Source organism: Cydia pomonella, chromosome 25 (assembly GCF_033807575.1).
Source record: "Cydia pomonella isolate Wapato2018A chromosome 25, ilCydPomo1, whole genome shotgun sequence".
In the NCBI taxonomy this organism is placed as follows: domain Eukaryota; kingdom Metazoa; phylum Arthropoda; class Insecta; order Lepidoptera; family Tortricidae; genus Cydia; species Cydia pomonella.
The window spans coordinates 9,175,149-9,194,248 of NC_084727.1; the positions used below are offsets into that span (position 1 = coordinate 9,175,149).

Here is a 19,100-nt window from a genome sequence, read left to right on the forward strand (position 1 = left end):
AGGAGTCTTGAGGTCTAGTTATAGATTCTGTGGAGAAATATGTAGTAAATTATCTTTCTGTATTAAATTACAAGGCACGATGCGCCATGTTTTATTAAATAATGTAGTTTTGCCTAAGTAACTTGGGTTAATTAATAAGTGAAGAAGTGCATAGGCATTAATTAATATTTGGCTTCTCCAAATATTTAAGTTATATCCATCTACGATGATGCTCAGAGAGTTAGCTAATCCCTATAGTTTTATTTATTATAAATGCAAAAGGAACTCTGTCTATCTGTTACTTCTTCACGCTTAAACCGCTGAATCGATTTAAATTCAATTTGGTATGGAACTTATGGAGATAGTTTGAAGTACAGGCAAGGACATTGAATCAGGCATATACATATAAATCATGAAAATGCGGGACATACAGATAAAGTTCATACCTAATATTAGTATGCTTATTTATACCTATTAGCTGTAGTACATGTTTTGTAAAATTAGAACCTTAGTCTATACTAATATTATATTTTCTAAATATGGTGCAAGTATTAAGATGTCTCATAACATGCCTTTGTAACAGCTAAGAAACATGCTGCGCAATTAGCTTGGTCTAACTCTAGTGACCCTGCCTACGAAGTTGGAGATGGGTTAGGGCACGAATATTTGTTTCAGAGTTGGGTGTTTTCTATACATCTATTATATTATATCGTCGTCTAGTACAAACATTATTGAGCTGTGGGACTAGGTAGATTTGTGTAAGATTGTCCTATAATATTGATTTATATTATACACGTAAGTGGTAGGGCAGAACGGTAATAGCTGTAACTACTACTGACATGGCACGCTCACATTTATTTGATTTAGTTACCCAACTCTTAAAAGCAAAAGTGAATAGGCTACTACTGAATCGGTGAGCTCCATCTTAGGCCCTGTGTGTTTTGTGTCTCAGTTTTTAATAAAAAAAAAAAAAAAAAAAAAAAAAAAACCTAGCAAAACTAATTTTTCTGTTCCATCATCATAACCAACCCCTTTATGTTTCACTTCTGGAAACTACCTTCTTATCATCGTACCAAAGTGTATGGAATATTGTCTGTACTACAGTAGTGTTGAATAAGGCTTTAAGACTCGACTGTGTTTTTCAAACTCATGTAATCAAGTCGAAACTCAAGTTATTTTCAAGTAGTTAGAAACACGAGTCTTTTGTAGAGACTTGAATTCTTTTGGGAGAAAAAAAATCAAAATTGATGTATAATTCATAGGTTGGGTACACCATACAATAAACTTACTTTCATTACTGCTATTAGGACTTATATAAAACCTTTAAGTACAAAAATGTTGACGGAGTATTTATTCCGAGGACCCGCCTTTTAAGTTGCACTTTAAACACTCTAAAGGCCTCGACTCGGGACTTAGACTCGAAATTTTCCTTAGCGCATATTCTCGTTAAAACAAGCCGAGTTATTTTTAAATTTAGACTCAAAATACTCGAGTGTGATGTGACAAAATACAGATGTGAAGTTATGGTACATGTATTAGAGTAATATTATGTATAATATGTATATGCATATTCATTTGAAAATGCGTCCCGCCGAGTTTACTGCACCGGCATCTTCTCGGGGCTGTGGTGTAGGGTTAGAACCGGGTGGTAGTTTATGACATTCATAAGTGCATTGTATATTATTACATTGTATTGTGTTTTGGGTGTTGCAGGGAAGCCAAAATGCGTTGATAAGATGATATCAAAAGAACAACTGAATATAAATAGGTACATAGACCGCAAAATAGACCGGAATGGCATACATTTTACGAGGCCTACATCTCTAAGATTGAAAAGGACTAAGAAGAAGAAGTGCATTATAATACGCCCAGTGCCGGATTAAGAAATTTTGATGCCCTAAGCATTTCTAGATCTTGGTGCCCCCTCTGCCTAGGCTCATCCAGATTACATTGACAACATTGATCTTTTTTGGTAAACTAAGTGACGTTCATGGTCGCATTACTGCTGCAATTTGTATTTTCAATCCATTACTTATTTTATCAAGGAAATTGACAGTGCTGCAGCAGTAACGTTGCAACAGTAATGCTGGTGCAGTCGCCATCCTAATGTCACTTTAATCAAAACATGCGTGAACTAAATGATTGAAATTACCTATATCTATGATTGTGTACTTGCCTTTCCGGCTAACTATGTGATTAAAACCTGCTTTAATCACTTCAGAAATAAACCCTAGAAGTAACATGACCAAAAGTAACCCGAAAGTTACATAAGGACTGAGGCCCAGAGGCAATTGTAAATTCGTATGTGCGACGGGGAGACAACACGTGGTTCGCGGTTAACCCTCAGTTGTTTCTACCGTGGCGGGCAATCGTGCGAGGGCGAAGGCCGAACTGCAGGATAACAGTGCTTAGAATTGAACCAATGCTGGCAATAGTCAAAAAACGAATCCAACGGCCATGCTCATAAGGTTGAAGATCCGGAATGCCCCCTTGGCGCTTCCGAGCAAGACCTAAAGGCGGAGTTGCGAGAGAGCTGGGTTTTGTGACTGAAAAAATACCCAGTGTAAGCGAGGACTAAGGTCGAGCTTCACACAGGGTTGAAAAGAGAGCTTTTCTGAGAAGCGCATTCATGTGAGGCCAAAGGTCGAGCTTCAGCAGGGCCGAGCTCTGGCAAGAATCTATGGCAAAGTGTCTTACAAAACTAAGTCGAAAGATGAGCTCTTCATAAGGCTGAAAGCGCGGTTCGATCGGCGCTTTTACGTATGAGGCTAAAGGCCGCGCTTCAAGAAAGCAGAACTTCGAATTGACAAATTGTGTGAATGAGGCCGAATGCTGAGGTCCTCATAAGGTTAGACGCCCGGAGAGTCTGATGGCGGCGCGCTAGAAAAAAACCAATGGCGAATTGTAAACAAGGCATAATGCCCAGCCGCGAGAGACGAAAGCCTGGATTTGGACACATAGCCAAAATGTGAGGCTTAAGGCTAACTTTTGCATAAAGTAAAAAGCCGAGTATGAATAAGACCTAACGAAATCGAACCAATGTGATCATGGCTCTCCTGCTGCTCGGCATTTGGCCTCGCTCAAAAGGGCACTTGATTAGAGTTAGTTGCAGCCGATGAAATAGGCGTTTCGAACCGAAGATTTCCTTTGGCAGGATTGGCACCTAGGAGTTAGGACCCAAGGGTTGATTTAGTTAAGAAGTGGAGCCACCAAGTTTTGTAGTGTACATTTTTAGAGGAGGGGGTGGGCTCTCAACTTTATCTTGAATCTTGATATCTACATCAGTTAAGCTAGTAGGCTATGTTTGGTATCGTTTTCGTATAAATCGGGAATGCCAAACTCATTTACGAGTATGGTATCACATTGACACCATTCCGAAGTGGAAACATGTAAAATTTTCATTTTTTTAAATATTCCTCTTCACGCTTCAACCGCTGAACCAATTTAGTTGAAATTCGGTATAGAGATAATTAGTTTAGTCCCAAGAAAGGACAGGATAGTTTTCATCTAAAAAATCATCGCTAAGGATGTGTAAAGGAGGGTGGAATTAATAACCGCTGCACCTATTTGAATGAAATTTGGTATGATCTACATTTAGATTATGTCGAAAATGATACCAAACGTAACTTAGAACCTAAACTTAAACAGTTATTGACCTCCGACTGACCGACTTTGCCGAAGCTGAAATAAACCTGAATCTAAAATCTGGGTGGCATCACTTTTTAATTACATCTTAGGAAAACAAAGATTAATTCTGCTAAAGGAAACCTTTGGTTCAAATAAAACCGTATGCTTTTGGTTTTCGACCTTCGTGGGGCCCCGAACCTGGACTTTATTAGCCTTTGATTCCGTCATCAGTTTTTTAATAATAAAACTTTGACAATTAGTTCGCACGATCGCGGATCTGCGGCTTGGCCATGTGCAATACGTCGCAAACCAATCTGGTGTGCAAGAGCTCGGACAGCATGAGTGACGAATTCCGATCCTCGAAAATCTGTTAAGACTTCGGTGCGAAGCCGAAGGCCGAGTTGCAAGAGACTGAAGACAAAAGTAGATCTACTATTAAATTCGACACTCCGAGAAGGCTGAAGAACAAGCTCCACGTAGGGTTGAAGACAAGTAGCTTTCTAAAACTGAGCTCTATGTAAGGCCCTTTGGCCTAAAGGCTGCCAGATTTGCAGAATGCTGGAAATCAAAAATCAACCACGAACCAATGGGTAAAGTATGAGGAAAAAATCAGCATATTGCAAGCCTGATGGAATGGGCCCCCTCGTAGGGGCAAAGGCCTGCGTTTAGGTGCCCTATACACGACGCACAAAGGTTCATGTATAAACTACCCGTTTTTTTTGCCAACGATTTTGGTGCCCCCCTAGACGTGGTGCCCTAAGCAAGTGCTTATTTTGCTTAATGGTTAATCCGGCACTGAATACGCCTAAATTGAAGAATAAAGACTTTCACTTTCAATATCGTCGGCTAAAGTCGCAAACATCGCCTCCCATGGGACTCCCTCTGGTCGCATAAGAACTTTTGTCATAAGTAACACTTAATGCAAAGCATAAAATTTTAATTAATAAAAATCTTTAGTCAGAATTATTCCTGAGCATAACCGGGTTTTTGTCATAAAGGAGTTAATGTCATAATTTTTATAGTCATTAATTTAATTCGTATAAAATTTTTGGTTAGGTTTGATAACTGCTATGTATGTCATCAAATATTATGGCTAAAAATGTATGACACAATAAATTATGACTTTTCATTTTTATACGCAATGATTGTTATGACACAAGTTGTTATGCGTATCATAGTACGGTCGCCAAATCGCAAAAGCCCTCTAGAAACACGATTTAATTGACTCGGCTCGGCCTTACCCACAACCGGTATCAATGTGTTCGGACAGTTCTCCTGATCACCGTACATGCGGTAGTAAAGCGGAAAAATGGTGGAGGGGATAGTAATGACGTCACAAAGATGGCGGCCGGACCTATTCTTTTTGGCGGTGTATCTCGAAAACCACTTAACCGATTTTAATCATCGAGGTGTCAAATAATAGCTTATATTCTGGAGATTATTTCCTTTTCTACAAACATTTACGTGAAACCTAAAGGAAAAAAAATAATCACATAAAACAGTTTTTTTTATAAAATTAATTTTTTTTATTTTGTAAAAATCTCCGTAAATATTAGCATTTCGCAAATTTTGTTTTATATAAAACATATTGCTTCATTATCAAGGAATATAATGAGCCTTAAAACATACAGATCGAGTAATAAACAATGAAGCTACACTCATTTATTTGCGCATGGGTAACGATAACTGGCTTTTACCGGTCGAAACTGTGGTGACTGTTACGATACGTATTGAATGGAATTTATAGAGTATCGGTTTTAATTACTGAAATTATAATGACAATTATAAAAACCAGACACAATAATGTTACCTTACTTCGACGTTTAGTCTCTTTTTTCGTCTTAATCATAGGTAGGTACATATTTCTTTTTACTTAAAAATTTTATACAGGGTCAACTTTTAACCACCAGTCATACTCTGCGCAGCGACTTTCCAGGTCATACTGAACAACTTTTATTATGGGACCAATGCCGAATCACGCAAGAAAATTTGGATCTGGAATGACACCCACTGGCTGTGCCTTACCCACAACCGGTATCAATGTGTTCGGGCGTTTCTCCTGATCACCGTACATGCGGTAGTAAAGCGGAAAAATGGTGGGAGGGGCTAGTAATGACGTCACAAAGATGGCGTCCGGACCTATTCTTTTTGGCGGTGTATCTCGAAAACCACTTAACCGATTGTATTCATCGAGGTGTCAACTAATAGCTTATATTATGGAGATTATTTCCTTTTTACAAACATTTACGTGAAACCTATAGGAAAATAATAATCACAAAAAACATTTTTTTTTATACATTTGGTTGGTAGGTTTGTCTTACGTTTTAAAGCAGTAAAATCTTCATAAATCATAAATCATAAAAATCTTTATTTGCAAGAACACGGTTTAAAGGGCTTAAAAATAAACAAAAGTTTCACGTGCTCAACCTGCATGCAGGTGTGCAAGTTTTAGGTACATGCAACGTGCTGCTAAGAGCATCACTTCGTTACTTAAAAGCTAGTATTATATATTTACAATCATATTATTATACCTAATTACATTATGCTAAATATTCCTTAATGCTGTAAAAACATTTTTCTTGAAGCCATTTTGTCAACTTAATCTTAAATGAATTGTTAGCTTCCAATTTAATTTCGTCAGGTAATTTATTATAAATGGTTATACACATATTAAAACAGTTCTTTTTATAAATATAAGAGCGGCAAGGAGGCTGGTGCAGCAAATTCTTATATTGCGCCCTTGTGTGTCTTGTACTTGTCGCACTACGAGATGTGAATAAGTTTGGGTTATGTTTGACAAGTAGGCACGCATCTTTTATATATTGGCATGGGAGCGGTAATATGCTAAGTTTTTTAAACAACGGTTTGCAACTTTCGAAACACCACGTGTTATCAAGAGCACGGATACATTTCTTTTGAACTATAAAAACTCGCTCTACGTCTACAGAGTTTGCCCATAACACTAGTCCATAACTTAACACTGAAGATACGTATCCATGGTACGCCATAAGCGCGGCTTCTATTGAGACCGTTTGTCTCAGACGCTTAAGAGCAAAAACGAATTGATTTAACTTTTTACAAATATGATCTATGTGGAGTTTCCAATTTAAATTTTTATCAATATAAAATCCTAAAAATGTGCACATGTCAACTAATTCTACTTTGGCGTTATCATAATTTATGTTTAAAGGTAGGGCGTTTTCAGTATAATTACAAAATTTCATCGCTTTCGTCTTGTGTATATTAATTTGCAACTTGTTTCTTTTAAACCAAGTAATAGCATCTGCTAAGGTTTTATTAACAATGGTCTCAAACGTATTTATATTGTCTCCTTTTATTACTAGCGTAGTGTCATCAGCAAATATAATACAGTCTTGACTAATGTAATTGGGGAAATCGTTAATTGCAATCAAAAACAGTAATGGGCAGGATACTACCTTGAGGGACTCCAGTATCCTTGACTAAAAATGCAGACCTAAATGTTTCCTTCTGTAGACTTTTATTATTTCTAGAAATTTTCTTATCAATTTCTGTACATTGTATTCTATTTTCTAGATAGCTTTTGATCCATTTGTTTGCATTCCCTCTTATGCCGTTCAACTCTAGTTTTTTCAAGAGAATTGAATGGTCGATGAAATCGAAAGCTTTGCTTAAGTCAATAAAAATAGCCATTATAGGAAGCTTCTGGTTTAAGCTCTCTGAAACACTTTTTACTAGATTGAAGCAGGCCAATGTGGTGGATTTTCCCTTGCGGAATCCAAATTGTTTGTGTGTTAAAATATCGTACTTATTTAGGAATTCATTAAGTCTCACAAGAAGAGCTTTTTCTAATACTTTGGACAATACCGGTATTAAAGTTATCGGTCTGTAATTATTCGGGTCTGATTTGTCGCCCTTTTTAAATAGAGGTTTAACAATTGACAGTTTTAACTCCTCAGGAAAGATCCCTTCAGTAAAAGATAGGTTTATGATGTGACAGAGAGGGCGGCATATATAAGAAGCACATGACTTCAAAACCATCGTTATAATTTCATCGTGTCCGTAAGCTTTACTATTATTCAGTGACATAATAATTTTGTATACTTCACTCTCGTCTGTCGGTCTCAAGAATATTGTATGTGTATTGTATAAAGTTTTTTCATATAAATATTTATTTCGTGTCATATCAGGTGAATTATATTGTTTGTTGTTTGTCAATGCTATCAAATATTTATTTAAACAGTTACAAATGTCGTTCGGGTCAGAAATTTGGTTATTATTAAAATTCAAAATGTCAATTTCATTTTTGCTATAATTCTTGTACAATGTCGTTGCGATAGTATTCCAAGTTGCTCTACATTTATTTTTACTACATTTAATATATTTGTCATTATTAATTCTTTGAGCCTTAAACATACAAGACTTGAATAAAGTGTTATATTTTTTAAATTTAAGTTTTTTACACTGTCTGTTCAAAGTACTTGCTCTATATTTAAGATATAACTCACGTTTAGTTCTGCTAGATTTTCTTAAGCCTTTCGTGAGCCATTTTATTTTATTTGAGCGATTTGTAATTTTTATTCTTATGACTGTTATGATGTTTTCAAGTCGAAACACAGTATAAATATACATTTTGTTGTCTAATCTAAAGTATGATGTTCATTGTTTAAGACTGATTAGTGATTACTGAATTAAATAACATGCTATTTGTTATTTTTGTTTTATTTTTTAAATCAGGTATTAATTTATTCACTATGTATCACTATACAGGCAAAATGTGTATCATAGTTGGTCTGTAAGTACTTACTACTTGTGTCGAATATAGGTATAAGATGAAATTTTAACCACCATCCATACTCTGCGCAGTGACTTTACAGGTCATACTGAACAACTTTTATTATGGGGACCAATGCCGAATCACGCAAGAAAATTTGGATCTGGAATGACACCCACTGGCTGTGCCCTACCACACAAAGCGAGATGACATTCACAATGCCCATACCTCTCTTTTGGACGTAGTTTAAGGACCTACCCGGGTCCATGACGCATGCTCGCCACACCGCTGCTTAAAATAAGCTGACGCACCGTAAATTGAACTGCGTAAAAATCGCAAAAAATATTACACGGAGATCTTATGGCAGACACCGTACCGGTGACGTAAAAGATGCAACTGTTTTGCGAACAAAAAAGATTCGCGTGAAGCACGTCACTGCGATTCCGTACCGTCACCGTTTTTTAAACAGCGGTGTGGGGAGCATGCGTCAAAAACGGTACGCATACGACGCGTCACTGCGATTCCGTATCGTGACCGTTTTTTAAGCTGCGGTCTGGTCGCACCTTGTATTGTATTGTATTCGGGCGATTTTTCCGCAACTCGACGACTTGCGCCTATTTTGCGTGATATGTTGGGGGTGGGCTAGTCCTGCCAGCCCAGCTCCTCGAGGAATCCTATCAAACCTTTGATGTTGAGTAGGACCTCGGGGAGGTCTCTCGGAGACCCGAGATGTTTAGCCCTGTATGGAGTCACTCCGCTGCATTCCAGCACCACGTGAGAGGCTGTTTCTTCTGTCTCCATGCAACCTCGGCACAGGGGACTGTCTGTGACACCTGTTGTGAAAAGATGTTTGTTAAATAGTCCATGACCTGTTATGACACTGGTTACCATACTCAGTCGGACCTTCCCTAGTTGCAGGAGCGCCCTTGTGAGTTTTCCGTTGATGCCAGGCATGGCTTCTTTTGCCTGTCTGCATCCAGTCTGGTTCAGCCAGTGTTCTGTGTGTAGTTTCCCTGTACGTGCTAGCAGCATTGAGCGTACCTTGCTAAATGGTATCGGAAGAATCGGTTCCGGACCAATCGCCCCCGCATTCGATCCTTGCCTAGCAAGCTCGTCCGCAGCATCGTTACCTCGGGATCCACTGTGTCCCTTGATCCATTGTAGGGTGATCTTGTTATTATGACATGCCTCCATTAGTCGTTCGTGGCATTCGTGTATAAGTTTGGATGTAACTATATGGCTATTTAGAGCCATTAAGACTGCTCTACTGTCGGAGAGTATGCGGATGGAGGATCCTACTACCTTCCTTGCAGTGATGGCAGCCGCCGCGTTTATGATGCCCATGCACTCAGCTTGGAATACCGAGTTATGGGCTCCTAGCGGAGTGGTGATCGACATGTTCAGGTCTTCTGAGAAGGTTCCAGAGCCCGATCCGCTGTCTGTTTTGGACCCATCAGTGAAGATTCTCAGCTCCCGGGGATTGAGTCCTTCATGATTGTCGTCCTCATATAACTGTATTTTGTACCTTTTATCGAAGATAGCTTGTTTGTGAATCCGGTCCGTGCCTGACCTAAGCACTGGAAATTCGTCATACACCTTTTCCAGGCATTTTGTGTGAAGAGCTCCTGTGATGTTAGACCATATCTTGAGGGTTCGCAACCTTACCGCTGAGAGACTGGCCTCTTGCTGTATGTGTAGGTGCAGCGGTGGAAGGTTTAGCATGACCTCCATGGCTGCAGTTGGGGTAGACCTCGTGCAGCCAGTGGTGGCCGCGCATGCGAGCCTTTGAAGTCTTTGTAGTTTGTCTCGTACGTTGCCTAGGTTTGTTCTTGGCCACCAAACCAGAGCACCGTAACAGAGTAAGGGGCGGATTATCGTCTTATAGAGCCAGAGGGTAATTTTCGGGTTGAGTCCCCACCTCTTACCAATCATCCTTCTGCACTGCCAGAAGACAACTCCCGCCTTGTCTATCCGTTTATTGATGTGGTTGTTCCAATTGAGTTTATTGTCGAGAGTTAGTCCTAAGTACTTAACTTCATCGGACAGCTGTAGCTCAGTTTGGAAAAGTGTTGGTCTGGTAAAGTTGGTCGCACCTTTATATGGGACAGTCAAATTTTTTTTCGCGATTTCGGAATTGGTCCCATAGTAAAAGTTGTTAAGTATGACCTATAAAGTCGCTGCGCAGAGTATGACTGGTGGTTAAAAGTTCACCCTGTATAAAATTTTTAAGTAAAAAGAAATATGTACCTACCTATGATTAAGACGAAAAAAGAGACTAAACGTCGAAGTAAGGTAACATTATTGTGTCTGGTTTTTATAATTTTAATTATAATTTCAGTAATTAAAACCGATACTCTATAAATTCCATTCAATACGTATCGTAACAGTCACCACAGTTTCGACCGGTAAAAGCCAGTTATCGTTACCCATGCGCAAATAAATGAGTGTAGCTTCATTGTTTATTACTCGATCTGTATGTTTTAAGGCTCATTATATTCCTTGATAATAAAGCAATATGTTTTATATTAAACAAAATTTGCGAAATGCTAATATTTACGGAGATTTTTACAAAATAAAAAAAAAATATTTTATAAAAAAACTGTTTTTTGTGATTATTTTTTTTCCTATAGGTTTCACGTAAATGTTTGTAGAATAGGAAATAATCTCCATAATATAAGCTATTATTTGACACCTCGATGATTAAAATCGGTTAAGTGGTTTTCGAGATACACCGCCAAAAAGAATAGGTCCGGCCGCCATCTTTGTGACGTCATTACTATCCCCTCCACCATTTTTCCGCTTTACTACCGCATGTACGGTGATCAGGAGAACTGTCCGAACACATTGATACCGGTTGTGGGTAAGGCCGAGCTGAGTCAATTAAATCTGGCCTCGGAGCGGCTTGGCGACCGTACTATCAAATTAAACTTAAACGTAACTTGTATGCAACCCAATATGGACCCGTCTCCCATTCTCATGAGGTTTGCAACTTTACCATCTCCCTTTCAGCTTGGACAGAAATGCTTTCGTATGTATGCAGTTCTCCTATACAGGTCGCATTTCTCAATCGATTCCCGTGATCAGGAATCGGAAACCGGTATTTTTTGTATGGGAACGAAAACGGTATTTTTTCGTTCTTTGTTAATTATTCCCTTACTAATTGGGCAATCTAATAATACGAAGTCGTTATCTAAAAACACAACCGAGTCCTATATTTAGACTATAAAATTCGACGACCGGTCTGGCCTAGTGGGTAGTGACCCTGCCTATGAAGCTGATGGTCCCGGGTTCAAATCCTGGTAAGGGCATTTATTCGTGTGATGAGCATGGATATTTGTTCCTGAGTCATGGGTGTTTTCTATGTATTTAAGTATTTATAATTATTTATATATTATATATATCGTTGTCTAAGTACCCTCAACACAAGCCTTATTGAGCTTACTGTGGGACTTAGTCAATTTGTGTAATAATATCCTATAATATTAAAAAAAAAAAAAAAAAAAAACCGAAATATATGTTTATTTCAAAGTTTTTCCAAAAAACCGGTTCCGATCCCTGCCCGTGATATTTTGTTAGCAGGTTCAAGAAAGAAATTTTTTTTTGTCGTTTTAGTGTTCGTTTTTTTAATGGCGCAGTTTTTTTTAAGTGTTCGTTTTTTTTAATGGCGCAGCGCATGGCAGCATTCGCGAGGTCTACAGCTCACAAGGCCACGAGTATTGACAAGAAGCAAATCGCTAATGTAATTATTGAAATGGAGTAACTTCGCCGTCGATATATTTTACAAGCTTTTATCTATATATATTTGTATCGTCTTTTATCTATATATATTAATATATATCGTTGTCTAAGTACCCTCAACACAAGCCTTATTGAGCTTACTGTGGGACTTAGTCAATTTGTGTAATAATGTCCTATAATATTTATTTATTTTATTTTATGTAACTATTTATGTACCTATAGAACTATGTGTGTATGCACGGGTCAAATCTTTCAAGATAAATTTGACCTACTTCCCGATTTCCGATGAAGCTGGAAAATTCATTAAGTCGCGTGACAATGAAATATACGGTACCATGGAGCTGACCTGATGATGGAGATAGGAGGTAGCCATAGGAACTCTGTGATAAAACAACGTAACCTAATTGTGTTTGGGGTTTTTAGAAGTTTCTCGATGGACATTAGTTACCTTTGGGAAGAAAAGTACAGTCAGCGATAAAAGCTTGTACCAAAAATGATTTTATTGCCAAAAAACTTATTTGTTTCTTTAGTCCTACTACCAAACTACTTATGACTACTAACGTTTTCTCGTACAAAACGAACGCATATTTATGATAAATCTATCCTTAAACCATATCACGTTCTCGTGTCTGCATAAGCACCCGCCTGTCAAATTGAATGATTAATGCTCTACATGACATTTATACACGGGTGCTTACTTACTTATTTACATTTTTAGGGTTCTGTAGTCCAGAGAATCCTTATAGTTTCGCCATTTCCGTCCGCGGCTTTGCTCCGTGATGGTACTCTAGGGACTGCGTCCTACATTCGCCCAAGCTTAGATGATATTATTGACAACGTGCTCGATGATAATATAAATAACATATCAATCTCACATAATTTCACGAGAATCGGTTGAGAATTTCTACCTGTAGAGGAGAACATCCGGACAATACGAAAACATTTTTGGCCAAGCTCAAACCTGTCAAAAATAGTTAAAAAAAAAAAAAAAAAAATGAAGCTTGATGAATTATTCCGACGTAAATTATTTATTTGTATCGAGTTTGTGTTTCAAATACTGCCCTTAATAGAAGGACGTATGTGCCTTAAAAATACATTAAATTTATGATTTATGATATTATACTCCTGTGTTTCTTTTTCTCAATGATAGAAACACGGAACCCTCTATTGTGTTTGACCTAACTTTTTTTTATACCACGACGGTGGCAAGCAAGCATACAGCCCGCCTGATGGTAAGCAGTCACCGTAGCCTATGGACGCCTGCAACTCCAGAGGTGTTACATGCGCGTTGCCGACCCTGTAGTATCTTGTTTATTAATACAATCAAGATTTTTTTGCAGAAATCGTGAAACGTAACTGGTGCTCGAATGCTGGCAGCTTCCTCGCACAACGTATCATCATTGCGATACAACGAGGAAATGTCACCAGCATCCTTGGTACAATGCCTCAATTTTAGATTTAATCTAGTTATTAATTTAGTTTAGTATATATAGTTACTGTAATGGCTCTGTATGTATCTGTAAATAAATATAATATACAATCAAATAATATTTTTATATAAGAAATAAATAACAATTGAAGCCTACACGAACTTAATTCCATCTGGCCGTTTTTATTAAACGTTTTCTAGTTAAATAAATATGTTATTCTGTCACCAATTAACAGGTAATATAAATATATCCGATTTCCCCACACTAAGCCACCTAAACATTGACAAGTACTTACCATCAAAACCTCATCGTGGTAAAATCACAGCACTTCACTCAAACGCACTAAATATCGATAAAACACACCACTAGTGCATTGCACAACACATTTCAACAGTTTCTAGTTAGAAATTAAACGATTTTAGGTCAAAATCTAGGTTCTTTCACATGCGGCTTCGACGAAGGATTGCTACTGATTATTTCATGCGATTCTATGTATATATAGTTATACAAAATAATACTGGGAGATCTGATAGGTTCCATTCTCAACCTTACCTTACTAACCACAAAGTACAATATTATTTGAATTTTTTTATCGTTCCGCTCTAGGATTCCAAAGCTACTTTGCTATACAAATCTGAATCTTATATCTTGATGATTGAGTTGGAATTCGCTTGTATGTGTTTCAGGGTTGCTTTTATTCACCCCATCCCCTATTGCTTTGTTAGTGTTGGGAAAGACGCACCGTTTTGTTAACGTTGCGTTATTTTTTAACGCTACTTATTAACATCTCTACCATTTGCGAATAAATAAGAATTTTGCAACTAAATTTAATATTTAAAAGTACGCAGCAAACTTGGCCGTATTTCATCTTCCCATACAAACGGAGGTTCGTTCTCATTTTAAAACTACGTGTTGGATTGTTATGAAACTTTGCACATATAATAGCACATTGATTTATCTCATGCCGTTATATGTGCAGAGTTTCATGACTATGCCTGGAATTAATTTATATAGGTAGCTCGAGCTTTCAAAACAATCGATATATAGCAAAAACAAGTTTCGAATGAAACACTTAATTTTGCTGTATTTTTTTACTATGGTTTTTCCTAAGCTACATAGACTAATTACAGGCATAAATATAACTTATGCTATCGTAAGTACAAAGTTTCTGAGTACACATAAATCGTCTGCAATAAAGGAAATTTACCCGAATATTCATATTGCATCAACTTTTCTAGGCGTCGTAATTATTTTGAAGCAATGATAATAAATAAATAAACATAAATATTAAATAATAAATAAATATTATAGGACATTATTACACAAATTGACTAAGTCCCACAGTAAGCTCAATAAGGCTTGTGTTGAGGGTACTTAGACAACGATACATATAATATATAAATACTTAAATACATAGAAAACACCCATGACTCAGGAACAAATATCCATGCTCATCACACGAATAAATGCTCTTACCAGGATTTGAACCCGGGGCCATCGGCTTCGTAGGCAGGGTCACTACCCACTAGGCCAAACTGGTCGTCAAAATGAACATCAAAACATTAACAATATTATATTATACGATTATACTTATACTTTAAATCATCCGTTTTTTCATCAGCCAGAAAAACACGTTATTTTAAACCGTTATTAACGAAACAGTTATCTAAGCTCGTCCCTACACAATGTTGCCAGGGCAAAAATTAAAAACTGCAATATCACGTTTATGTATACATCTGTTTTTTACTAATTAGGGCCAATACTTAAGGGTTGAGATACAATTCATAGTAATTTGACGAGGGTCGATGTTTCTGAAGCAAAGAAAACATTACTTTAAGTGAGGATCGTGATTTAGCTATAATTTGAAGGCTTTATAAGGTTCTAAGGGCGGCCTTATGAAGTTAATCATCCTTCTTTTGACGAAATGAAAGAGGCATAACCTAAATAGACTCCATGATAACTAATTTACATCATATATTTTTGCAATATGTAATATTTTTCTTTCAGAACTAACTTCGGAAAGTCATGGTTTAATATGATCTTTTCATTTGACTACCTACGTGTCAAAACTGTCAAAAGTATCAGCTCATAATTTAAAAAGAAGTGATCCGTCTCTATATATAGAATAAGTGTGTGTAATGTTAATTATAATTATAAAAAACCTATCAGACTAGTGTAATTATTATAAGTACGTTTATTGACGTATTGTTATATTATGATTAAATCCAAACTGTAATATATATAATGCCTTTTTTTGTATACATTTTTAACTGGTATAAATACAAATTGTGTATAATGACTTTTGACACTTTTGTAAGGTATATTGTAGTTTAATATAATGTTAATACTTTATAAAATCAAAAACATTATTTTTTTATACGGGGTCGTAGTTCTAACCCACTTTTTCTAGATATTTGTTTGGGTCACCGTTTTAAGAGCAATTCCTAGCTGAGTTGCTTTTCAAACTTTACTTAGAGTTTTTGAAGCTATGTTTCTGTCGCGCTGCGGTGAGCGGTAGTGCGTGCGTGCGATAAGGACAACTGCAGCTCGGACTAAAATTCCCACGCAAAAAACTCAAAAATCGAGGTTTCGTTCAAAGAGCATATAATCACTACGGTTTCGTTCTCGACTGTTTACTTCTCCAAATCCATAGAGAAATAAGAAGTAATAGAGTGCTCACTCCATACATCAGTTTTGGTACCAAAATGCTTATTATTTTCGTAAGTACGTAGGATTTGAAAATAGAGTTCCGGTTACTCTGGTCTGGTCGTGTAGCAGTACTAGATAGATGTCGACTGCCAAAATAATAACTTAATAACCATTTTGGTACCAAAACTGATGTATGGAGTGAGCACTCTATTAGTTCTTATTTCTCTATGGTAAGGTGGAGGTACTTCCCCAGTTGGGCTCTGCTCTAGACAGTGCCGGATTAAGAAATTTTGATGCCCTAAGCATTTCTAGATCTTGGTGCCCCCTCTGCCTAGGCTCATCCAGATTACATTGACAACATTGATCTTTTTTGGTAAACTAAGTGACGTTCATGGTCGCATTACTGCTGCAATTTGTATTTTCAATCCATTACTTATTTTATCAAGGAAATTGACAGTGCTGCAGCAGTAACGTTGCAACAGTAATGCTGGTGCAGTCGCCATCCTAATGTCACTTTAATCAAAACATGCGTGAACTAAATGATTGAAATTACCTATATCTATGATTGTGTACTTGCCTTTCCGGCTAACTATGTGATTAAAACCTGCTTTAATCACTTCAGAAATAAACCCTAGAAGTAACATGACCAAAAGTAACCCGAAAGTTACATAAGGACTGAGGCCCAGAGGCAATTGTAAATTCGTATGTGCGACGGGGAGACAACACGTGGTTCGCGGTTAACCCTCAGTTGTTTCTACCGTGGCGGGCAATCGTGCGAGGGCGAAGGCCGAACTGCAGGATAACAGTGCTTAGAATTGAACCAATGCTGGCAATAGTCAAAAAACGAATCCAACGGCCATGCTCATAAGGTTGAAGATCCGGAATGCCCCCTTGGCGCTTCCGAGCAAGACCTAAAGGCGGAGTTGCGAGAGAGCTGGGTTTTGTGACTGAAAAAATACCCAGTGTAAGCGAGGACTAAGGTCGAGCTTCACACAGGGTTGAAAAGAGAGCTTTTCTGAGAAGCGCATTCATGTGAGGCCAAAGGTCGAGCTTCAGCAGGGCCGAGCTCTGGCAAGAATCTATGGCAAAGTGTCTTACAAAACTAAGTCGAAAGATGAGCTCTTCATAAGGCTGAAAGCGCGGTTCGATCGGCGCTTTTACGTATGAGGCTAAAGGCCGCGCTTCAAGAAAGCAGAACTTCGAATTGACAAATTGTGTGAATGAGGCCGAATGCTGAGGTCCTCATAAGGTTAGACGCCCGGAGAGTCTGATGGCGGCGCGCTAGAAAAAAACCAATGGCGAATTGTAAACAAGGCATAATGCCCAGCCGCGAGAGACGAAAGCCTGGATTTGGACACATAGCCAAAATGTGAGGCTTAAGGCTAACTTTTGCATAAAGTAAAAAGCCGAGTATGAATAAGACCTAACGAAATCGAACCAATGTGATCATGGCTCTCCTGCTGCTCGGCATTTGGCCTCGCTCAAAAGGGCACTTGATTAGAGTTAGTTGCAGCCGATGAAATAGGCGTTTCGAACCGAAGATTTCCTTTGGCAGGATTGGCACCTAGGAGTTAGGACCCAAGGGTTGATTTAGTTAAGAAGTGGAGCCACCAAGTTTTGTAGTGTACATTTTTAGAGGAGGGGGTGGGCTCTCAACTTTATCTTGAATCTTGATATCTACATCAGTTAAGCTAGTAGGCTATGTTTGGTATCGTTTTCGTATAAATCGGGAATGCCAAACTCATTTACGAGTATGGTATCACATTGACACCATTCCGAAGTGGAAACATGTAAAATTTTCATTTTTTTAAATATTCCTCTTCACGCTTCAACCGCTGAACCAATTTAGTTGAAATTCGGTATAGAGATAATTAGTTTAGTCCCAAGAAAGGACAGGATAGTTTTCATCTAAAAAATCATCGCTAAGGATGTGTAAAGGAGGGTGGAATTAATAACCGCTGCACCTATTTGAATGAAATTTGGTATGATCTACATTTAGATTATGTCGAAAATGATACCAAACGTAACTTAGAACCTAAACTTAAACAGTTATTGACCTCCGACTGACCGACTTTGCCGAAGCTGAAATAAACCTGAATCTAAAATCTGGGTGGCATCACTTTTTAATTACATCTTAGGAAAACAAAGATTAATTCTGCTAAAGGAAACCTTTGGTTCAAATAAAACCGTATGCTTTTGGTTTTCGACCTTCGTGGGGCCCCGAACCTGGACTTTATTAGCCTTTGATTCCGTCATCAGTTTTTTAATAATAAAACTTTGACAATTAGTTCGCACGATCGCGGATCTGCGGCTTGGCCATGTGCAATACGTCGCAAACCAATCTGGTGTGCAAGAGCTCGGACAGCATGAGTGACGAATTCCGATCCTCGAAAATCTGTTAAGACTTCGGTGCGAAGCCGAAGGCCGAGTTGCAAGAGACTGAAGACAAAAGTAGATCTACTATTAAATTCGACACTCCGAGAAGGCTGAAGAACAAGCTCCACGTAGGGTTGAAGACAAGTAGCTTTCTAAAACTGAGCTCTATGTAAGGCCCTTTGGCCTAAAGGCTGCCAGATTTGCAGAATGCTGGAAATCAAAAATCAACCACGAACCAATGGGTAAAGTATGAGGAAAAAATCAGCATATTGCAAGCCTGATGGAATGGGCCCCCTCGTAGGGGCAAAGGCCTGCGTTTAGGTGCCCTATACACGACGCACAAAGGTTCATGTATAAACTACCCGTTTTTTTTGCCAACGATTTTGGTGCCCCCCTAGACGTGGTGCCCTAAGCAAGTGCTTATTTTGCTTAATGGTTAATCCGGCACTGGCTCTAGATCTGGAATGACATCCGCTGTGCTGTGCTGTGCCCTACCACACAAAGCGAGATGACATTCACAATGCCCATACATCTCTTGTAGACGTAGT

General features: G+C 38.1%; 1 protein-coding gene across 3 annotated transcripts in view; it reads right to left on the reverse strand.

Moving 5' to 3' along the window:
- The window catches only part of LOC133531362 (glutamate receptor ionotropic, kainate 2), a 92,125-nt gene extending 77,633 nt beyond the window's left edge, over positions 1-14,492 (reverse strand). For all 3 annotated transcript variants that reach the window (XR_009801518.1, XM_061869522.1, XM_061869521.1), the window contains exon 1: positions 13,823-14,492. The gene's annotated coding sequence lies outside the window, so the exon portion shown is untranslated. The remainder of the gene's footprint in view (positions 1-13,822) is intronic.
- Positions 14,493-19,100: the final 4,608 nt, after the last annotated feature.